The sequence below is a fragment of the Sorex araneus genome, chromosome 10, assembly GCF_027595985.1.
Source record: "Sorex araneus isolate mSorAra2 chromosome 10, mSorAra2.pri, whole genome shotgun sequence".
Taxonomy (NCBI): domain Eukaryota; kingdom Metazoa; phylum Chordata; class Mammalia; order Eulipotyphla; family Soricidae; genus Sorex; species Sorex araneus.
The window spans coordinates 28,357,406-28,382,723 of record NC_073311.1 but is presented as its reverse complement, the minus strand read 5'-3'; the positions used below and the strand labels follow the sequence as shown (position 1 = coordinate 28,382,723).

The 25,318-nt window shown below is 36.7% G+C and overlaps 1 protein-coding gene across 2 annotated transcripts in view; it reads left to right on the top strand.

The window, feature by feature from the left end:
- MGAT4C (MGAT4 family member C) overlaps positions 1–25,318 on the top strand; it is a 753,565-nt gene that overhangs the window by 326,567 nt on the left and 401,680 nt on the right. For both annotated transcript variants that reach the window (XM_055118430.1, XM_055118431.1), the window contains one exon: positions 13,171–13,281. The gene's annotated coding sequence lies outside the window, so the exon portion shown is untranslated. The remainder of the gene's footprint in view (positions 1–13,170; positions 13,282–25,318) is intronic.

Below are 25,318 nucleotides of genomic sequence, written 5' to 3'. Positions count from 1 at the left end.
GAGGCCAGCCTCGAAGCCATGGGGTCAACCTCCTGGTACTTATTTCTACAGTTCTTGGGTATTAGTCTCCCACTCTGATATTCTATATACCATAGATGAGTGCAGTCTTTCTATGTCTGTCTCTCTCTTTCTGACTCATTTCACTCAGCATGAAACTTTTCATGCCCATCCACTTAACTACAAAATTCTTGACTTCCTTTTTTCTAACAGCTGCATAGTATTCCATTGTATAGATGTACCAAAGTTTCCTCAACCAGTCATCCGTTTTGGGGCATTCGGGTTTTTTCCAGATTCTGGCTATTGTAAACAGTGCTGCAATGAAAATACATGTGCAGATGTTGTTTCGATTGTACTTTTTTGCCTCTCTGGGATATATTCCCAGCAGTGGTATTGCTGGGTCAAATGGGAATTCAATATCTAATTTTTTGAGAATCATCCAAATTGTTTTCCAGAAGGGCTGAACCAGTCGGCATTCCCACCAGCAGTGAAGAAGGGTCCCTTTCTCCCCACATCCTCTCCAACAGTGGTTGCTTTTGTTCTTTTGGATGTGTGCTAGTCTCTGTGGTGTGAGGTGGTATCTCATGGTTGTTTTGATCTGCATCTCTCTGATGATTAGTGATGCAGAGCACTTTTTCATGTGCCTTTTGGCCATTCGTATTTCTTCCTTGGTAAAGTTTCTGTTCATTTCTTCGCCCCATTTTTTGATGGGGTTGGATGTTTTCTTCTTGTAGAGTTCAACCAGTGCTTTATATACCATTGATATCAACCCCTTATCTGATGGGTATTGTGTAAATATCCTTTCCCATTCTGTGGATAGTCTTTGGATTCTGGTCACTGTATCTCTTGCGGTGCAGAAGCTTTTTAGTTTAATGTAGTCCCATTTGTTGATCTCTGTTTTTACTAGATTGCTTAGTTCTGTGTCACCTTTGAAGATACGTTTATCTTCAATATCGTGGAGGGTTTCGCCGACCTTGTCTTCAATGTACCTTATGGTTTGTGGTCTAATGTTGAGGTCTTTAATCCATTTTGATCTGACTTTTGTGCATGGTGTCAGGTCAAGGTCTAAACCCATTTTTTTGCATGTGGTTGTCCAGTTTTGCCAGCACCATTTGTTAAAGAGGCTTTCCTTGCTCCACTTCACATCTCTTGCTCCCTTATCAAAGATTAGATGGTCATACATTTGGGGTTGTGTGTAGGGATATTCCACCCTGTTCCATTGGTCTACGGCTCTGCCTTTGTTCCAGTACCATGCTGTTTTAATTGTTACTGCTTTGTAGTAAAGATTGAGGCTGGGGAGGGTGATGCCTCCCATCATCTTTTTCCCAAGAATTGTTTTAGCTATCCTTGGACGTTTGTTATTCCATATGAATTTTAGGATTGCTTGATCCATTTCTTTGAAGAATGTCATGGGTATACATATTGGGATCGCATTGAATCTGTATAATGCTTTAGGGAGTATTGCCATTTTGACAACATTGATTCTCCCTATCCACGAGCAGGGTATATGTTTCCATTTCCTCATGTCCTCTTTGATTTCATGGAGTAGCGTTTTGTAGTTTTCTTTGTAAAGGTCTTTTACTTCCTTGGTTAAGCTGATTCCGAGGTACTTGATTTTCTGGGGCACGATTGTGAATGGGATTGCTTTTTTCATGTCCCTTTCCTCTGCCTCATTGTTTGCATATATGAAGGCCATGGATTTTTGGGTATTGATTTTGTAGCCTGCAACTTTACTGTATAAGTCTATTGTTTCTAAGAGTTTCTTAGTAGAGGTTTTAGGCTTCTCTAGATATAGTATCATGTCGTCTGCAAATAGTGAGAGTTTGATTTCTTCCTTTCCTATCTGGATGCCCTTAATCTCTTTTTCTTGTCTAATAGCTATCGCAAGTACTTCCAGTACTATATTGAAGAGGAGTGGTGAGAGTGGGCATCCTTGTCCTGTGCCCGATCTCAGAGGAAAGGCTCTTAGTTTTTCCCCGTTGAGGATAATGCTTGCCGTAGGCTTGTGATAGATGGCTTCGACTATCTTAAGGAAAGTTCCTCCAAACCCCATTTTGGCGAGGGTTTTCATCATGAAAGGATATTGGATCTTGTCAAATGCTTTCTCTGCATCTATGGATATGATCATATGGTTTTTGTCTTTACTTTTGTTGATATGCTGGATTATGTTGATTGATTTCCGAATGTTAAACCATCCTTGCATCCCTGGGATGAATCCCACTTGGTCGTGATGTATGATCTTTTTGATGAGTTGTTGGATCCTATTTGCTAGTATTTTGTTGAGGATCTTCGCATCGGTGTTCATCAGGGAAATTGGTCTGTAATTTTCTTTCTTAGTGGTGTCTTTGTTTGCTTTTGGTATTAGGGAGATATGTGCTTCATAGAAACTGTTTGGGAGAGTTCCTGTTTTTTCAATTTCCTGGAAAAGTTTGAGGAAAACAGGCAATAGGTCTTCTTTAAATGTTTGGAAGAATTCGCCAGTGAAACCATCTGGGCCTGGGCTTTTGTTTTTGGGGAGGTTTTTGATTACCGTTTCAATTTCCTTAACATTGATGGGTCTATTCAGGTATTCCAAGTCTTCTTTCTTCAGTGTTGGGAGATTGTAGGAATCAAGGAATCCATCCATTTCTTTTAGGTTCTCATTTTTTGTGGCGTAGAGACCTTCAAAGTAGTCTCTAATGATCTTTTGAATCTCACTGGTTTCTGTTATGATGTCCCCCTTTTCATTTCTGATTCGATTTATTAGAGTTTTCTCTCTTTCTTTCTTTGTGAGTCTTGCTAGCGGTTTATCAATCTTATTTATTTTCTCAAAGAACCAACTCTTTGTTTCATTGATCTTTCGGATTGTTTTTTTGGTTTCGATGTCATTAATTTCTGCTCTAATTTTTATTATTTCTTTCCTTCGATCTGGTTTGGGGTCCTTTTTCTGGTCCTTTTCTAAGGTCTTGAGTCGTGAAGTCAAGCTCTCTATGTGGGTCCTTTCTTCCTTCCTGAGGAATGCTTGGAGAGCTATAAATTTTCCCCTTAACACGGCTTTAGCGGCGTCCCATAGGTTTTGGTAGCTCGTGTCTTCATTCTCATTTGTTTCAAAGTATCTTTTGATTTCTTCCTTGATTTCCTTCCTGACCCACTCATTGTTCAACATGGAATTGTTTAATTTCCAGGTGTTTGATTTGATTTTCCGTGTTTGTGAGTGGTTAGCTTCTATCTTCAGCGCATCGTGGTCTGAAAAGATGGTTGATACAATTTCTATTTTCCCGATTCTATTGAGGTATGTTCTGGGGCCCAGTACATGGTCTTTTTTTGAAAATGTTCCATGTGCACTGAAAAAGAATGTGTATTCTTTCTTTTTGGGGTGTAAGGCCCTGTATAGGTCTATTAGGCCTCTCTCTTCAATTTCTTCTTTCAGAGTCAGTGTTTCCTTGTTGAGTTTTGTTCTTGTGGATCTATCTAGAGGCGATAAGGCCGTATTGAAGTCTCCGACTACAATTGTGCTGTTAGTGATGTCCTCTTTGAAGTCTGTTAGGAGTTGTTTTAAATATTTAGCCGGTCGTTCGTTAGGAGCATATACGTTTAAGAGTGTGATTTCTTCCTGTTGTACATATCCCTTGATAAACAGAAAATGACCTTTGCTGTCCCTTTTGATCTTTTTCATCCTGAAATCTATGTTGTTGGATACCAGGATGGCCACTCCAGCTTTTTTAAGGGGGTTGTTTGCTTGGAGGATTGTTTTCCATCCTTTGACTTTGAGTCTATGTTTACTCTGTTTGTTCAGGTGTGTTTCTTGCAGGCAACAGAATGTTGGGTTTAATTTCCGGATCCATTTAGCCACTCTGTGTCTCTTGATAGGTGCATTTAGGCCATTGACATTGAGAGAGATTATTGTGATGTGGTTTTGTGTCATCTTTCTGTGGGATTTGTTGTTCTTATGGGGCTCCTCCTTGTCTTACAGTAGCCCCTTTAGACCTTCTTTCAAGATTGGTTTTGAGTCTATGAAGGACCTGAGCTGTTGTTTATCCGAGAAGTAGTGTATGGTTCCTTCGAGTTTGAGTGAGAGTTTAGCCGGATAAAGTATTCTTGGTGAGGCATTCATTTCGTTGAGTTTTTTCACTATGTCCCACCATTGTCTTCGGGCTCAGAGGGTTTCTTCTGACAGATCGGCCGTAAATCTGAGGGGTGCTCCTTTGTATGTGATTTCCTTCCTTGACCTTGCTGCTTGCAGAATTGTGTCTCTATCCATGGTATCCGTCATTCTGACTATGATATGACTTGGGGTCTTTTTATTCGGGTCTCTTTTTGCTGGTACTCTTCGGACTCCTTGTATCTGGATGCCTGCCTTGTCCAGCTCTGGGAATTTCTTAGCAATGATATCTTTGACTGTGTTTTTTTCATTGGGGTTGCTTCCCTGCGGTTCTGGTACTCCAATGATTCTTATGTTGTTCCTCTTGAAGTCATCTCCCAGGGCTCTGATTCGCTCTATAGCCATTTTGAGGTCTTTGGCCATGATTTGTTGTTGTCTATAAGCTTTCTGAAGCTCATCTTCCAGATCACTGATTCTGTCTTCGGCTGTAGTCATTCTACTGTTGAGGGCATCTAGTGATATTTTTATTTCATCTACCGATTGCTTTATTTGTGAGACTTCCGTTCGAAGGTTTGAAATTTCTGCTCTCATTTTTGCTCTCATTTCTTCCTGTATTTTCTTGGTAGACCGTTCGAGCGCTTCATTCATCTCCTCTCTTAATTTATGGGATGTCTGTTCCATATTTGCTTGGAGTAGGTCGAGTCTCCTCCAGATTTCCTCTCTGAATTGTTTATCTGAGAGGTCGTAGATGTGAGAAGCCCCTGTTGAGGTTTCTGGTATCTTTTCTTCCCCCTCTTTTCTCGGAGGGGATTTTCGGTGCTTCTTCATATTGTTACGGAAGTATAGAGTTGGAGCTTTGTAGTTATTTATTCCTTTTTCTTCTTGTGGAAAGAAGGTTTTCTGATCGTGCTAAACTTCCCTTATTAACTGACAGCTTTTATAGTGTCAGACTAAGCTAATGGCTATTTTGCGTGTTTGAGATCGCAAAAGTGAATTTTCAAAAAAATACAAGTACCGAGTGAGCTGAGGTAATAATGAATAACTGCGGCCGCGTTAGCGGCCGCCGCTCTGAGAGGAGGCCACGCCCACTTTTAGACCATGCCAACTAACATACGTGACACGCCCCCAGTGTCTTCCTGCGAGGGCGGGCCGCAGTTAGGGGGCCCGGGGAGGAGCCGGGGCGCAGAGGACACGGGCTGGGGCTGCTGGAAGGTCTCGGGGAGTCCAGGCGGCGGGAAGCGGGGCGCTGGAGGGCGTGGCCGAGGGTCCGGGACGGTACCTGCGAGGGCGGGCCGCAGTTAGGGGGCCCAGGGAGGAGCCAGGGCGCAGAGGACACGGGCTGGGGCTGCTGGAAGGTCTCGGGGAGTCCAGGCGGCGGGAAGCGGGGCGCGGGAGGGTGTGGCCGAGGGTCCGGGACGGTACCTGCGAGGGCGGGCCGCAGTTAGGGGGCCCGGGGAGGAGCCGGGGCGCAGAGGACACGGGCTGGGGCTGCTGGAAGGTCTCGGGGAGTCCAGGCGGCCAACTTGCCAAACTTTTAGTTGCAGTCTGAATGAGGTACAAATATCAGACATAATCGCTCATAGAACGTTTAATATCAGATATCAAACATAAACGCTGATTTATTGTCTAAGCAAAATTAAAGAAACCAAATACAAAAAAAGCAGCTTAGGATGAAATAAATAAAAATTTGTCAGTAACAAAGTATGAAGAACTTATAAGTGGTGTCAGGAAATAATAATGACGAAAGTCTAGTTAGTACCTACTCTTCCAATGTATATTTCTGAGGAGTTCCTTCGAGAATTAAAAAAAAGAACATCAATAAACTAAATAATATGTTTCATTTCTTCCTGTCATAAATGAAACAAAAATAATTGATCCCATTAAACGATAAAGCAAAAATATTAAAAAATAGAGAAAAATGCACTATAGAGAGACCCATATACCATGTACAATTTAGAATTACAGGCTTTAATATCAATATAATTATTAAATTTGAAGAGAAAAATATAGGAAATTTTAATAGAAAACTGAATTTTGTACATGTAAGGGGATGGGGGGATGAGGGAAGACATGCAACTATGTAATGAGAAAAATTCCAGAACAGAAATTTTAAAACTTTGTAGCTGGTTATAAAAGGTTGACCTCCCAGAAGTGAGGAATATTGTCTAAACTTTTAAACCTAACCATATAGTTAAGTGAAAAATACACCTCTTCACTACAGACAAAAATATTTATAAAGAGAGAGAGAGAGAGAGAGAGAGAGAGAGAGAGAGAGAGAGGTACATTTATTTAGATTGTTGGAGAGAAGAATAGCTACGAGCAAAACGTAAAAATAATGACTAATAATTTTCCAAATCAAACAGAAACATAATACTAATGTTTGAAGAAGTTATAAGGATCCCAAATATAAGGAAAATCTATACACCATAATAGGAAACGAAAGAAAAAGTAAATATTAAAAGGGTGACTGAGGGAAAGACATACTGCCTTCAAAGACCAAAAGAAGACGAACAGCTGACTGAACTAAAGCATACAATCATCAGATATACAACAAATAAGGAATTTTTCAGTGTTTGCCAAGAAAAGTATCAATATCTGGGAATATTAAACAAGTATTGTTACATATATCATGATTATCAGACACAGATGTGTGTGTATATATATATATAATTAACTGATACATACAATTCTACACAATGGTGCCCAAATGTACTTGTGTATGTACGTGATAGAAATGTATGTGCATGTATATTTGTGTATATTATATGCATGTATACTTGTACATGTGTATACATTGTGTAAATGCATATACATACATAAATATATATGCAGATCAAATACAAAATTGAAAGGAAGAGGGACAAGAAAGTCCCTTTTTCACTAATTTACATAATATAATTACATCTGAGGGACTTTAGACCCAGATGTAAAGGATAGCAATGCTAAGAAAACCATTAAGATAAAATTAAATATAATTATGATTTTTGATAAGCAAGTAAATATTAATAGGATTCAAAATTGATTGACTATTAGAAGAAGAAATGGGGGTTTGAATTATATTAAATGAGCATCTCACCCATTAGAGGGTAAAAATTAAGTTACCAAATGAAAGAGTTTATTAGCAATTTGAGCAAGTGTCAGGGAGCATTTCCTGAAGATGCAGAATGCTCTCCTGTGATACATAAGGAAGAGCTGGGGAGATAAATAGCTCAAGGGACAGACCGCATGCGTTGCATGTGTGAAAACATGGGTTTCATCTTCAGCACTGCACAGTTCCCTGAGCACCATGGGAAGCAGGTCATCAGCACCACATGCACTACCAGATGTGGTCCACAAAACAATAAAATTAAGACATTGTTGAATTAAGTGGTTAAATGCAGAAATAGTATCTATAAACTTGCTAGGTAACCCTTAAAAATTAAGGATATATAGCAAAAAGTATGTACTTCACTATAATAAGTACTAACTAATCCTAAACTAATGCACAGGTTCTTATCATCATTTGGCTTTAGAGGCCTGCTAATTAAAGCAGGGAATACAGCAGATTGTTGATTAGACTGTATACAAATTATAGATATTCTTTTATTGAATATGGTCAACTTAGTTACTACCTTGAAACCTTGATGGTATTTATTAATAATACCCATTTTAAGATAGCTAATAATATATGGAATAGGATATCAAAATAATATGCATTTTTACTCATATAATATAAATTAATTATATTAAGTGTATAACACAGTAACTTTCAAAGAATTTAAGATACCGTTATTAATAACAAATGTTATTTCTATTTAACTCAAAGCCTTTATAGTACTACTAAGGAGAAGCTAATATCCATTAAACAGAAAAAAAATTATTAATAGTCAACATCAACATTTTTCATCATTTATAGAAGTATAAATTATAAAATGATTGATCATCTCACACAATTGTATACAAGAATAAAATGATCTCATGGATTCTACATGGAACTTCGGAAGTTCATTTGGAAGATTCTGAAAAATAAATTAGATATAAAATTACATGCAGGGGCTGGAGTGATAGCACAGCGGGTAGGGCATTTGCTTTGCACTTGGCCAACCCGGGTTTGATTCCCAGCATCCCATATGGTCCCCTGAGCATGGTTTGGAGTAATTCCTGAGTGCAGAGCCAGGAGTAACCCCTGTGCATCGCCGGGTGTGACCCAAAAACCAAAAAAAAAAATTACAGGCAAAGTGTCAGTGTTCTTAAAAAATTTCAAAACCAGACAAGTTTGTGACTAAATGTAGGCTCAGTTCCATAGACAAAATCTTTAGTTCTTATTACTCTGACCACTTGCTGTTCCCTTAATATGTTTCTATTTTAAAATGTTATATTTTTAAAGATATGCTGAGACTACCAAATGTTAATAATCACTGTAGCACTGTCATCCCATTGTTTATCAATTTGTTTGAGCGGGCACCAGTAACATCTCCGTTGTGAGACTTCTTGTTACTGTTTTTGGCATATCACGTATGCCACGAGTAGCTTGACAGGCTCTGCTGTGAGGGCAGGATACTCTCGGTGGCTTGTCAGGCTCTCCAAGAGGGATAGAGGAATGGAACCTGGGTCAGCTGTGTGCAAGGCAAACACCCTACCTGCTGTGCTATCTCGATCCATTTCAAATGTTAATATATGTTGATTCACGAATCATGAAATCCCATTGATCATCAAATTTCTCGAGTGGTCTCAGTAACCTCTCCATAAGTCCTATCCCTGAGATTTTAGAAGCCTCTCTCCACTCCCCAACTATGACACGTTGGAGGCTCTACTTCTCCCTCTGGGAGAAACTAGCAAGCTACTGAAAGTTTCCTGCCCACATGGGAGAGCCTGGAAAGCTTCCCATGGAGTATTCATATGCTAAAGTCAGTAACAAGCTGGGTCTCATAAGTTGATTAATTGATAAAAAAATTATTAATATTCTAACTCTCTAAAGGGTTCATTTCTAAGTGATTCAGACAGATCTTGGTTGGTAACTTCCAGTGAAATCAAAATTATGAAATAAGTGTTTTGGAAAATAGATGATAATGTATATAAAAGAAGATACTAAATATAAAATAAATAATGTAATATTTAAATCACTCAAACTATTTTCTAACATATAGGAGGGATTTCAAAAAGATTAGCTGTCAACCAATACAAAAATTAGAAGGAAGAAAATAAGTCAAGAAGAAAAGAAAGGGCTGGAAAGTCAAGATGGCAAGGTGTTGGGGGCTGGAGCGATAGCCCAGTGGGTAGAGCATTTGCCTTGCACGTGGCCGACCTGGGTTTGAGTCTCAGCATCCCATATGATCCCCCAGCACTGCCAGGAGGAATTCCTGAGTGCAGAGCCAGGAGTGGCCCTTGAGCATCACAGGGTGTGACCCAAAAAGCAAAAAAAAAAAAAAAAAAAAAAAAAAAAAGACAGCAAGGTGTTTGTCTTGCATACAGCTGGTGAATTCAATCCCTGGCATCAAAAGATTTCTGCACACAGTTGGTGTGGATTCAATCCCTGGCATCAAAAAATTCCTGGAGCAACTTTATGAATGATCCCTAAGCATAGAGCCAGGAGGAGATTAAGCCCTGAGCACACATGGTTACAGTCCAATTCCCCTTGTCACAAAGAAGAAAGAATGTTTTGAATGGGAATAAGAATAAATTTTTAAAAGTCCAGGAAAAAAATTATTAATTTTGAATATCTCTATACAAGCCCAGTTTTCATGTAAGCATAGTCTTTGCATGCCACTTTTTAAAAAGTTTAATAGTACTAGTCAATGTTATTATATCTTATTTTACGTTTGTGTAAAATTTTAAAAATCTAATATGAAGACAAGCTTATGTATTATTCAGTAGTCTATTATACTCCACAAAAGATCATTATCATAAGTAATTTATATAAGCTCATTTAAGTGCATTTTAAATTTATTAAGTTACAAAGTCTGAAAAGATAGCTTGAAGAAGGAGTGTAGATTTGACGAGCACATCTCAGACAAAAGAAATTTCTAAATGATATATTAAAAATGACACTAAGGACAATTTCACTTGCTTAACTCCCAGAAACTATTCAAGTTTATGTGTGAAAATCTTAAGTGATATGTCGTGAGTAGCCTCACGCACTTCTCTTTTCTTGATTTTTTGCTTTTTGGGTCACACCTGGCGATGCTCAGGGGTTCAGGGGCTACTCCTGGCTCTGTGCTCAGGAATTACTCCTGGTGGTGCTCAGGGGACCGTATGGGATGCTGGGAATCGATCCCGGGTGGGCCACGTGCAAGGCAAACGCCCTACCCGCTGTGCTATTGCTCCAGCCCCTCCCACACTTCTTGAAACTTTATCTTATATTTATATATAAATATATTTATATACCATTCTTATTTTTACTGTTTATTAGTTTCATTTAAATGTTATACAATATGTGGTGTGGTCTGTGAGGTATTGAGGGACCTAGGAGCACAGAAATATTTCCACACAAATTCATCTTATTATTTTTTGTTTTATGCCATTTCTGCTTATTAAAAGCTATAAAAGTATTTGTCTTTTTTTGATTAGCAGAGGAAGAATATTTAGTTGAAAACAAATTTATATGTATATATAAGCCATTTATAATGTTAATGTTATAATATCTCTTAATTTTATTTGTCTGTTCACTGTCATAAAGTTGTGTATTGTCTAATACAGTTGAGAAAAATGATAGACAAGAAATAGATAACTTGCATACACTTATATATTATAATCTTCTCAATCTGACTGATTGTACTCTTTTTCCAACATTTTAACCGTGTCCAAATACCTGAATGATGAATTAGTTGCATAGAGTTCTAAGTCTTAATGGTCATATTAATTTAATTATATAAATTATAGGTATGATAGCAGACAATACCAAGTATTTATTAATAATATATGAAAAAGCAATAAGAAAATTATCCATTACTATTTATTATATTTAGTAGACATATGGGCTGGAGCAATACCACAGCGGTAGGGCGTTCATTTTTCATGCAGCCGACTCTTGTTTGATTCCTCCGCCCCTCTCGGAGAGCCTGGCAAGCTACCCATGGAGTATTTTATATTCCAAAAACAGTAACAAAAAGTCTCACAATGAGAGACGTTGCTGGTGCCCGCTCAAACAAATCGATTAGCAATGGGATGACAGCAGTACAGCAATAGACATATTGTAAGACTACACAAAAATACCAAGTTATGTCCCTCAAGAAGTTTTATAGAAAGAAAACATAATGTGAACACAGAGTAATATTGTTGTAATGGTGCTTTATTTTGAGAAAATAAATGTATTATTGACCTTGACAATGTCATCTGGAACAAATTTCTTAGGATAAGCAATTATTTAAATGACTATTTTTCTACTGGAACTTTTTAACCTTATTTATATGATTTGTTTTCATCAGCAATACTAAAATGGACTGTTGCTTTAGTGATATTTCCAAAATCATTTCAGGTTCTATTTGAAACTATATACAGAACTTTTCGAATGTATGTTCTCTATATATTGCACATATATTTTGTTTTAGCATATCTTTTAATATGTATGTTCATATGACTATTTTGTTGAAGGGTTATGCATATCTAGATAAGTGAAACCTCTTATTAATAACTTAGATTTTTCTTGTTCAATCCAAGCAGAAAAATGAATATATATATGTGTGTGTATATATATATACGCACACACACACAAACACACACATATATATACATATATACACACATATCAAAAAAAATTGTGTAGCACTGAAGCACTGCAGTCCCTTTGTTCATCAGTTTGCTCAGTAGGAACCAGTAACATCTCCATTTTGAGACTTATTTTTACTGTATTTGGCATATCAAATAGGCCACGGGTAGCTTGCCAGGCTATGCCATGCGGGCGGGATACTCTCTCTAGCTTGCCAGTCTCTCTGAGAGGGACAGAGGAATCAAACATGGGTCAGCCATGTGCAAAGCAAATGCCCTATCCACTGTGCTGTCTCTCCAGTTATTGGACTGGAGCGATAACTCCATTATATCCTCAAATAATCAGAGAACTGAGTTTTAGTATCATAACAGTTCTTAACCACTTCCTTTAATTAGACATAGTTTGCAATCGGCTATAATTTTAAACTTTGAAAGATTTTACAAACATGATATGCAATCATACATTGTTGGTTATATTGTTTAAATTCTAAAAATTATATGTTGTCTGATATAAAATTCAAAAAATATTCCATGCATTTAGTGGTACTGCTGTGAACAGTTAAAGGGATTTACATACATGGAAAGAAAATACTATACCACATGTAGTTGTAAAATCAATGTATTACTTAGGTCATTATAAAAAAGTGATATATATTTGGCTATTCTTTTATTGAGACTTATTTTTGATCTAATGTTCACATTTTCTTAGAAACAAGCGTAAGCTGTTCACAGTTATAATCGGTTAATGTTCTCATAAAAACTAGATGTTTAAAACTTAGGATGAAACTCAAGCTGTATGACCTCTTCATTGCTCCCATAAAAATTAAAGGATGTGATTGTGTCTAGACCTCTTTGAAGGTTTGGGCAAAGGAACAGTGGAATATTTAATGAGACAAAATCCACTACAGTTGGTCTCAGACTGTAGGGTAGATAGTAGACCTCATTGATGTGATTTCTCTGTAGATTCTGGAGTAAAAATACCCATTAACTTATCAAATTATGAATGAAATATACTTAAACTCTTGCTATCTTGTTAACAACCAATCTCATATTTTAAAATTGTCAAACTTAAGTATTACAGATGCCACATACATTTATTTGTCATATGATCTCTCGATTTAAAGCGTTTGTCTTTAAGTTTTGGAAAACACATTCAGAGCCCAAAGGTCAAGATATAGTGATAAAACTAACACTGACCAATTCATAGTTTCTTTAATGATATTAAGCTCAGCTTTGAATAGAGAAAAACCGAGCAGTAAGTATTGGAAGTTGAAATGTAATTGGTCTATTTGGAAAGAGTCTACTAGGGCAACAGTGACTAGATTCAACATGCAAGTGCCATCATGATGAATGTTTACAACACTTTTTTGAGAGCCAATTATATTGTTGTTGTTTTTTTTTCTGTGCAGGGACTGGAGATCAGCCAGATCAGTTGTATGCACAAAGCCGTTTTGGATCTGTCTTTTCAAACAAGAGCTGCAGAAAACGGTATAGCAAGGTTGAAGCTTTATTCCACTCTGGTAAGAGAAGCTTTCTTTTTCTTTACTATAGTGAGAGTTTGATAAGAAATCCTTTTAAAGCATAATGTGACCAGGGAGAAGAAAATCTGTTATGTGTTTCAAAGTCATAAAATGTTTTCGTTTCTCTTAAACTATATTTTTCAAAATGCTTTTGCCTGTGTGTTATAGTGAAATAAACTGAAACACTAAGTCATATTGCACATGTGAAATTTGTATTGGACATATGGGAATCCTATATCACTTTACTGTTGAAGGAAATACAATGCTTTTATATGGTTTTAGTGTTGATACGCTCATCAGGACGAAGTGGAAGTGGATCCACAAATATAAATTAACCCCTGACCAATATGGTTAATGCCCAGAAGTTTACCACCATAAAGCTAAACAATTACAACACATATTTGGCCTTTGCTTTATGTGTAGATATTTCTGACCACTTAACCTTTAATTTTGAAAACTGGAGAAGCTGAAGATAGTAATTCTGGGCATCTGCCAGTATATGATTTTTGCTCTAGAAAGTATAATTGTGCACCTATTTACAAAATACAATATTTTGTTTTCTTTTAATATTTTGAGGTGCATTCTGCATCAACATTTCCTCAAAAACCTTTACCTATTATCAATTCTATTTTTCATATCTTTGTAAAATAACAAAGAATATTTGATACAATTACAAACCACTGCAAACCATTGCACATATATGTATGTCTACACATATGAACAGTATATGCATGAATTTAAAATATACACCATTAGTTTTAGACTGGAATATTTATTTATCATATTTATGAAAATATGATTACCATAAGAGTTTTCATTTTAAGCATGCATTTACATGAGCTCATTTTCTAGGTATACAGTTTTGTTCATTGTATAATAAGCAAAGTATCAAAAAACGAGATTAGCAAATCAGCTGCACTTAAATACAGGTAACTTTGCAGGGAGGGCACAGTTGGCCTACTCAGGGGTCTTCCCAGATCTCTGCTCAGGGGCTGTTTTAGGAATCACTTGGTGAAGTGGAGGGACAGTGTGGTGCCAGGAACTGAACCTTGCCTGTAGACAGAGCATATGCTCCAGTGATATACTACCTCTCCCACCCTCACTCACTCACTCACTCACTATCATCCCGTTCGTTGCTCACCGATTTGCTCGAGCGGGCACCAGTAACGTGCTCTTGGTAGCTTTCCAGGCTCTCCAAGAGGGGCGGAGGAATGCAACCTAGGTCGGCCAAATGCAAAGCAAACGCCCTACCCGCTGCACTATAGCTCCAGCCCCTCCCACCCTAAGGAGATTTTTAATTACAGACTTGTTTGTAGCTTTTCTTCTTTTGCATAACTCAATTACATGACTGATTTACATGAGATTTTCTACTTTTCTGAATATAATATTTTTAGGAGTCTAACAAGCAGTCCCTCTTTAAAAGCATAAGCAGCTCAGAATGTCAGTCTAATGGGTCACTAGTAAATATTCAGTTTGTTTTTAATGAAGTAATTTATACTGAGCATTTTGTTAGGGAATAAGAATATCTAAACACAGAAAGAGGAGTAATAAAGAATAAAATGACTATTATTTCTCAGATTTAAAACAAATTTTACCATTCAAAAAATGTAACTGATAAGTGTACTGTGTCACTTTTCTTCTTTTACCCTCTTTTTTTTCATTATGACTGCATTTATTACAGCCAATTTAAATAGAACAACTGTACAGAAAGGTCTCTACTCCTGCAAGAGATTTAAGTCTAAGAGGTAAACTAGAAAAAGAAATTAAATCATCAAGAATCCATGTCGTTTTTAAAAATTAGTAACTATTTCCTTGATTTTGTCTTCTTATAGAGTAAATAATGTGAAACAGTGGACAGAACTTTAGCGAAAAAAGTTTAAACTCCCTTAGTTCCTATCTCTCAACATTCAAATAAAACTCTTTAGCAGGAGAGGGATAAATCAGCAGTACTCAGGGGTTACTCCTGGCTCAGGGATCACTTTTGATGGTGCTCAAGGGACCAAGTGTGGTATCAGAAATTGAAATAGTGTCAGCCGTATGTAAGGCAAATGGGTTAACAGCTGTACGGTCAGGTCCCTCAAGTAAATTTTAATGGATTTAAACTCCTCCTCCTCCTCTCTATCTCACCTTCCTTCCTCCTCTCCCTCCCTCCCCTTTCCCTATGAAAAAGTGGACAGATTGGACATGGACACCTAAGCAATAGAAAGAGTAGGTTCCCTTCTTTCCTCCCTCCCTCCCACCCTCCCTCCCTCCCTCCCTTCCTTCCTTCCTTCCTTCCTTCCTTCCTTCCTTCCTTCCTTCCTTCCTTCCTTCCTTCCTTCCTTCCTTCCTTTCTTCCTTCTTTCTTTTTTTCCTTCCTTCCATCTTCTTCCAATATATACTATATGCACCAATTCATGATGATTTTTTAGTATTATTATTATTATTATTATTATTACACTTTCTCATTCAAAACTTAAATTGTTATAACACAAAAACAGACTAGAATACAGAAAAAAGACATTAAAAAGGAAAAGTCTAGTGCTTCTGGCTTTGGAGCAGCAGGGTAGCACAGCGATTTCCACTTTCAAGCCTTGCCTTCTGTCATTCATGCTGAGAGCCTACCTTTTTTTATTGCATAGGTGACCAGGCCCAATCTATCCTTTGTCTCACAGATTAGAAGCCACATTGGATCCTGGCAACTTCACTGCAGGTCTCATACCTACTCCAGTTAAATATATATATATATATATTTTTATTTTAGAGCATTCTTAATATGATTTGAAGACAAGACTGAAGTTTATGAGCAGCATGAAAATCTACTAGTTAATAGTCACAAGCACAGTGAGAGCTGTCACATGTCATAAATTCTTTCCTTCTAGATGTTACTGGAAATTATGATATTTAGGAAGCTACCTTTTAGAAAAAGTATTTTTCATAACTTTCAAAACTTTCACCCTACCTACCAGGTGTAACCTTGGATCCTCCAATAACTTGTGATGTGAACCCCATGAGTACCAGGCTAAGTGCTGGTCCTTTGAATTCAACCTCTAACATCAAACCAGTTGTTCAAGTTAGCTCCTACTCCATGATAACTATGGGAGTCCCCTCTAGTGCCCTAGCCAAAGAGAAATCATCTGCAGGTTGCTATGTATTCTTTGCATCAAAATCAAGAAAACTGACCCATCAACACAAATCTACATCCCCTCTTTTTTCCATCTTTTGAACTATAATAATTTTCTCCTTTTCTCTGCCTTCTCAGGTATTTACATGTATATATAAATTTTTACATATATATTTACATGTATATATGCATATTTACACATCTATATGTGTAAATACCTGAGATGGCAAAGAAGATGAGAAAATTATTATAGTTTTTATAGTGATATATTGAAAATTATTATAGTTTTTTATATATATATATATGTATATATATATATATCACTGTCACTGTCGTCCCATTGCTCATCAATTTGCTTGAGCAGTTGCCAGTAACATCTTCAACATGAGACATCTTACTGTTTTTGGCATATCCAATACACCACAGGTAGCTTGCCAGGCTCTGCCATGTGGGCGAGTTAATCTCGTTAGCTTGTCTGGCTCTCTGAGAGGGGTTGAGGAATCGAACCCAGGTCGGCCATGTGCAAGGCAAACTGCCTACCCACTGTGCTATACTTTCTTCTTCCTGAGAGTGGGGATGTGACTTTTAAGTATTGCAGATGCCTAAGGTGCAATTGCTGGCACTGCATTTTTTTTTTAACGTTCCTAATCTTCACTTAATTTTTCTATCTAAATCCTTCCCATTTTCTACAAATCTAATACAAAGGCTGTAGGTTCTCCTCTATATGCCATATATATTTTTGCTGCTTTATAAAAGTTCTTGGAGTTTTGTTGTTGTTTGTTTAGACATTATTTTCAACTTTACTATGATTTTCACCAACCTTGTTCTACCTTTGTTATTTTTCCACACTCAATCTGGTTGTCATCTGTCAATCCAATATAAAAATTCACTGACACTTTTTACTTCTCATCATGGCTTCTTAGGAACCTTTAAGGATAGTTTTATTCACTTCTTTTTGAAATGTTTTTCCCTTTACTTCCTTGACTCCATAAACTCAACATTTTGTTTGACCCATCTATTTCTTGATTCCTTTTTTTTCTTACTAGAACATATATTTAAAGAAATCTCCAGAATTCAGTTATTATCTTAAAACTTACTCTTTCTGTCTCTTTCATTATCCCTACCTCTCTCTCTCTCTCTCTCTCTCTCTCTCTCTCTCTCTCTCTCTCTCTCTCTCTCTCTCTCTCTCCTCCCTTGGGTTTAATCACTGTAATTTTATTTTTATTTTTAAATCATCAATCTTACAATGAAGTGTCCCAAAAACTATGCGTACTGATGAGTTAGAGATATAGGTGATAGTTATATTTGGGTTTTAATTAATCAAAATATCTCTATATAAAAAAATTTCATCAATTTCTACCATGTTTCTATGTTACTAAGAAGTGACTATCATTTAATAAATTCACCATTACCTCAGGTAATATTACCTTTTTACTTTTTAACTATTCCCTTAGGTAGGAAAATTAATTGGAAAAGGGGGAGAATATATAAAGGTATTAAACATTTAATTACTGAAATTACCATACTTTTGACAAACTAAACACCAAAGATGAAGACTAATCATGAGAGACATGCTACAAATACTATTCCACTTAGGTCTATTTTAAGAGTCTCTTCATTAAAACTAAAAGGAACACCTAATAGAAGCTTTATTTATTTTTATTATCTTTTATTTTGGGGAGCACATGCTGCATAGCTCAGAGCTTACTCCTGATTCTCCACTCAGAGAGCACTCCTGCCAAGGTGAGGAAACATATGCAGTGCCAAGCACTGAAAACCTGCCAGCTGCTGTACAAAACAAGCTCCCAACCTGCTGTACTATTTCTCTAGCTCCAATGAATAGCTTTTAATTTAGATGAAAAGAAGTATCTGGAAATGTATTGATGTGAAAGTTAGAGCAGTTGTTTGATTTTGACTTACAACAAACAGGGAGAAAAATAAATGACCTCAATTGTTTCTGTGGTGAAAATACTGCTTGACAATAATGTTTTTAAACATTTGACAATATTGTTCACTTTAAGACAAATGGCACTTTCGGGTGAGAGAGATAGTCTAGTAAGCAGAGCACTTTTTTTTTTCAACAGAGCTGACCCAGGGACAATCCCTGGTATCACATATGACCCTCTGAGCAGGAATGATCTCCAAGCACAGAGGCAAGAATGAGCACTAGAAATGCTGGGAGGGTGACCCTCACTGGAAACAAACAAACAAACATTATTTTTATTGAGAAATATAAATAGTAATAATCATGTAATGGACCACTCTGTATTGGACTTGAGCATTAATCTAGGTTAAAAATTAAGAGCAATAAAACTAAACGAATGCAGAAAATAGTGAGAAATTATTGAGGAAGAAAAGAACTACTTTTAGCTAATAAGTATAATTTGCAAGAAAATAGATTGGTAATTTCACCCTGGGAACTGAGAGGACATAAAAAATTTATTCACTCGCAGGATAGAAGAGAGAATGTGGATTATTTCTAAAATATAGCTAAAAATGTTTTAGAAGATAAAGGAAGGGTCCCATTTTAACTGTAAAGCAGTGAAAGATCAGTATTCTTTAAATACATATGTGGGTAATATGTACTTTAATTCATAGGTTGGTGTCCCTATTCATTAGTGATATATTTTAAATTGCTTTTAGGGTGAAATTTTTAGGTGTTCTATCTCTGATCTTAATTCTAAATTGAAAATTTGATTTGTGCTATATTTTAGTCAAGATTATATCTTTTGTTATTAAGAGCAGTTATTTTACAATTCACTCAAGTGTGGTTCACCTATTTTACAATGTTTGGTGGAAAAATATTATGTAGAATAGAGTTATATGAATTATTTATATATAGTAATTCATTGATTAGATATGATATTGAAACACTTATATATTTAGGTGATCATTAAAAGAAGATAAAAAATTTTCTTGAAATGATTTAAGCAAATGAGGGAAAACAAGAGTGATATTAAATATCTCTGGAAATATTTCTGACATGAACTAATTTCTCTAGAACATTTATAAAGTAACAAATTTCTGCGGATATATGTAAGTGGTTTGAATTTTAATGTTGGCTTTTTAGAATGTACTGATATCTCCTGGAAGTACAGATACATACAGATACCCTTAATACCAAAATACTAAATAGTAAACCACTCTAAAGTTTCAGATATATATGAATTCTATATCACGATCACGATCACAAAATCCCATTAATCATCGATTTCTCGAGCGGGCTAAGTAACCTCTCATTTCGTCCTTTACCTGAGATCTTAGAAGTTTATCTCAACTAGGCCCTCCCAACCATGTCACACTGAGGGCTCTTTCAGGGTCAGGGGAATGAGATCCAGCTTGTTACTGAATTTAGCATATAAATACACCATGGGAAGCTTGCAAGGCTGTCCCATGTGGGCAGGAAACTCTCAGAAAATTGCAAGTTTCTCCCAGAGGGAGAAGTAGGCTACAAGATATCTGGGAGCTTGCTTTTAAATCTCTGGATGTTGGCCATTGATGGGATTACACATACCTGGGTTCCTCTGCCGGTACCTTCATGCATGAGACCTGTCCGATTGTGTGAAGGGGGCCTCGAGCATGGCTGTAGCTAGGTTCAGGTGGTCTTTGGCTGCTGGTAGCTCTGTTCGGGGTGAGGAGGGAAGCTAGAGCCCATCCCCTCCAACGGGAATTTGTGACAGGGAAAGATAGCCAGGTGTGCGGGCAAGAGACTCTCTGCATTCTATATACATTCTAATAAATGTACTATATATTATGAATCTTTTGAGGCATGAGGTGGATAGGATTGGACTCTTGTTTTTAATCATATAAAGAACAAATTCAATGTAGAAGCATTTTCACAGCCAAATCTCATTGTAAATTATGATCATATTATTAAAATCCATGTGCATTTGATCAGTTGTTAAGAAATTCAAATTCATCTACTGATTTTCTACTTCCCTTATGCTTTATTATTTACATATTAGCTGTGTTAATTTAAATATGCTGTCACAATCATGACTCAGTTGCTTTATCTGAACAAAAACATTTATAAAATATCTATTATCATCATATTTAATCATGTGAAACTAATATTATTCTCACGCAAATTAGGAAAAGGTCAGGGTGTCCCACTTTATAATTTTATTTAAATATTGCACTGGAAGTCCTAGATAGTACAAAAAGAAAAAAACAAGAAAGAATGCTTAGAAATCTAAAAATTATGAAGAAATATATGAAACTAGGTTTTCATGTGACATGATTATCTAAAATAGTTGAGTACAGAAATCATGGAACCAATAAACAATAATAACAAGATTGCAGTTATAAAATTAATATAAAAATTCAATTACTGGGACTGTAGTGATAGTAGAATGGCTGGGGCACTAGTCTCGCATGCAGCTGATCTAGATTAGATCCTCAGCACTGGGTATGGTCCTTCAACTCCCAATAGGAGTGATCCCTGAGCCAGAGTCAGGAGTAAGCTCTTAGCAATGTTGAGTGTAACCAAAAATAAAAAAAAAAAAACAACATACAGGTAAAAAGCATTCACTTTCATATATACTTATCACTGTATCACTGTAACTGTTATTACATTGCTCATCAATTTACTTGAGCTGGTGCCAGTAACGTCTCCATTTGTCCCAGACCTGAGATTTTAGCAACCTCTCCTTACTTGTTTTTCCCAATGATTGGATGCTTTCTTCAGGGTCATGGGAATGAGATCTGTTATTGTTACTGTATTTGGCATATCAAATATGCCATGGAGAGCTTACCAAGCTCTTCTGTGTGGGCGAGATACTCTCGGTAGCTTGATGGACTCTCTGATATGGACCACACACCAGATCATTATAAAAAGAATATATTCTTTTTTATGATAATCTGGTGCTAGGCCTATAAGCCACCTCCTGCTGGAGCCAGATTAATCTCCTCATCAGCCACCCTCCAGAACTCGCGGCTGCTTCTCCCGGAAGGGAACATAAAATGAGGCCCTTATAACCATGCCACCAGACTCTGCAATAGGGGTGCCCCAGAGAGGACCAGGTGAAACCCCTCCCTGGCCCTAGGAACCCATCCCCAGAATTTGAATATATTTTTAAAATTTTTTGACAGTTCTCAGGATAAAATTCAGGGCTTCATTCAAGCATGAGATATACTTTACCTCTGATCAGGCCTCTATTCCAGGACTAATGTTGTGGAATTTGTAATAAAAAATAAAAACTATCAATTAATGTTAATTACATTTTTTAAAGACTCCTGACCTATTACAATAGAATTATATTATTAGCACATAAATTTCATTTTGTTTTTTTGTCTGGTTCCCGGATATCAAGAGAGGGCCTCACACATACATGCAAGGCAAGCATTCTACCATTGAAATATATTACCTGTCCTGAATTAATTTTTTAAGCTCAACATTAAAAAATTTAGCAACCCAATGAACATGGGCATATGGATGGCCTCATATTTTACCAAAATGATGCAAATATGGAAAATAAACATTTGAAACACAATCATCAGTGGATTATGTATTATTATTGAATTGCCTATCCAAAATTGTGATAATATAAAATTCTGAAAATAATGTGGAAAAACTGAGACTCTCATTTATTACAAGCGGGATGCAAAAATGGTACAGCTGCTTTGAAAGAGAGATTACAAAACTAAGCATATTCTTATGGTCTAGAATTTATACTTCTTGGTATATACCCAAAGTAAAACCTAGTACACACAAAACTAGAACAGAGATATCATCATCATCCCGTTGATCATCGAATTTCTCGAGCAGTCTCAGTAACATCTCCATTCAACCTAGACCTGAGATTTTAGAAGCCTCTCTCTACTCATCCTTCACAATGATGCCACACTGGAGGCTCTTTCAGGATCAGGGGGATGAGACCCATCATTGTTACTGGTTTTTGCATATGAATATGTGATAGGTAGTTTGCAAGCCTTTCCCATGTGGGCAGGAAGCTCTCCGTAGCTTGCCAGAGGGAGAAGTAGGCTATAAGATATTGCGTGGCCAAGAAGTTGCCATGTGCTTCAGGGAGCTTACTTTTAAGTCTCTGGATGTTGGCTGTAGATGGATTTACAGGGTGCTGGGGGCAGTCCCTGTGTGTGCCCACCTACTATTGGAAAGTGGGAAATCTGGGCGGAAGAGGCCCAGGTCCGATCCGAGCAGGCTTGGAGGTCTCAGTCCTGGATCCCACAGACTGGGTTCGTCTGCCGTTACCTTCATGTATGAGGCTCATCTGAATGAGTGGATAGGGGCCTTAAGCATGACTGTAGCTAGGTTTCAGAGGTTTTCGGGCCACCGGGTGCTCCACCCAGGGTAGGGTGAGAAGCTGGAGCCCATCCCCAATGAGGAGCCCCAGGAAAGACAGGCACACAGGCAAGAGACTCTTTATACACAGATATATTTTAGCAAATTTATTTATAATTTCCAAAAGTAGGATATGACCAAGACATTATCTCTAGAAGGCAAAGAAACATTGCAGCTAAAAATAATGAGCATGCAAAACAGGAAAAGACATGTAGGAATACTAACTAAATGCATTTACTAAGTGAAATAAGTCAATATAAAAAGAGTACTATAAGATTCCAATTATATAATAGTATAGAAAAGAATAAGGTGTATAAATATTAAAAATAATCAGTAGTTGCCAGTGGGGTTATCGAGAGTGAGACCTGATAAGAATTTGCATGAGAATTTATGTATGACACTAAAAAACGGTGCAACACCAAGAGTAAACACTAATGCAAATGACGGCCTTTGATAATGATTTATGACCAAAGTTAAAAAGTACCAGGTTAAAATAATAGTTGCATTTCTTTAAGTCATTGCATTTTATATGTACAAATAACAGATTTTAATCAAGTAAAATCTCAAATGATTGAACTGAGAGACAAAGTTTCAGACTCAGTGGCTCACCACTGACTTTCCAAACCCAAGGCAACTGATTTGTATACATTGCCTTGCATGTGTGAGGCCCTCTGTTGACACCCTGGAAACCCTTGTGTTTAATTGAAAAACAATTCCAAAAACAGTGACCTAAGACTTTGTTTCTTATAACATAGGAAAAATAAAATTCTACCAGCAACAGTATGCACTAAATGATAAGAAGGTACATTGGGGTGTGTGTGTGTGTGTGTGTGTGTGTGTGTGTGTGTGTGTGTGTGTGTGTGTGTGTGTGTGTGTATGCTTTAGTAAAACATTTTTCTAATCACATATTAGGAGACTTTTGAACATCTGGGATTCAATATGTTACTCTCCATTCTGGAAAAGGACATTTCAAAATATGTAAAACTTATCCCCAAAGAAAAGTTTTTTTCTTTTAAAAGTATCACTCTAAACAACAATCTTTGTATAGTAATTTAATATAGTTTAAGTAATACAGTTTAAATTTGGGCTGGAGTGATAGCACAGTGGGTAGGGCATTTGCCTTGCACACTGCCAACCCGGTTTTGATTCCTCTGCCCTTCTTGGAGAGACCGGAAAGCTAAGGAGAGTGCCTTGCCCGCATGGCAGAGCCTAGCAAGCTACCCGTGGTATATTCGATATGCCAAAAACAGTAAAAACAAGTCTCACAATGGAAATGTTATGGGTGCCTGCTTGAGCAAATCAATGAGCAGCAGGATAACAGTGACAGTTCACAGTCTAAATTTATGCCTAACTTCTGTAAACAATGTATTAACATTTATTTTCTGTTGAGTAGTAGTCAGAATATAACATAAAGCATATATCTGAGACATATCATATTTGTTCATGTAACATATATTGATCATGACACTTCTCTTAAGAGACAACTATAACTAATTTTCATTTCCTTCCAAAGGAAATAAAAATTATAGGACAGATATTTCTATTTTACTGTTTCAATGGTGTGTGTATCTTCATAAAAAACAGTGATGTTGAGAATGTAGTGATAATATATGTGACTTACCTGGCTAAAACATTAGTACACTACTAACTTGATTATTATGGACATTATTTGCATAGTGTTCTATATCATTGTTGCTAATACAAAAAGACACACCCAGTAATGTCATTTAGTTAACTAACATTTTTTGACCAATACATACACATGACTTACAGGCACGTGTAAATGTGCCACTTACTGAAGAAGTCTAGGACATTAAATGAACATTTTGTTCTCATTAACTCACATATTGTTTCATGGAAAAAACACTGCTTCAGGACAAAAATCACTAAACTTGATTATAGTTTATTTTCTAGGACTCTAAATATTGGATAATATATAGAAATCTTCTGTGAAAAAAATGAAGAAAAAGCAAAATATTAGTCTCCCTTCTCTTAACATGAAAAGATATACTGATGATCAAAAGAAATTTCTCAGAGCCCAGAGTGATAGTATCATGGCTAAGGCTTTTGCCTTGCACAGAGCATGCCTGGGATTCAAACCCCAACATGCCCCACTCCTTCAACCAACCAGGAGTGATCCCTGAGCAAAGAACCAGAGTAAGCCCTTAGTACCATCACGTGTGACCCTAAAATCAAATAAACATGAAAATGAAGACACTGCTCAAATAGAAAATATCCATAAACTCTTTGTTTGAGATGAACAACCCAGGTATTATTAAGAGAAAGGTACCACTGTATATGCCAGTCTAGAAGAATGTGACATAGGTGGTTTTATTTTAATACAGGGATATAATTTTGTTTTGATTTTGAAGGTCTCAACCCAGCTGTGCTCAGGGCTTATTGCTAGTTGACGCTTAGGATGCCATTGACATTCGAGAGTGAAACTCAGATCTGTAAAGCGCAAGGCTTATTACGTCCATAATATTATACACACAAAAAATAACATATTTAACTTCTGAAATGAAAAGAAGAAATGGTTTAAATGATTGTTTGCATAATTGAGATAAGTATGAGTAAAGTATAAAGTGTGTCTTATAATTTATCACTATATCATGGTCATCCCGTTGCTCATC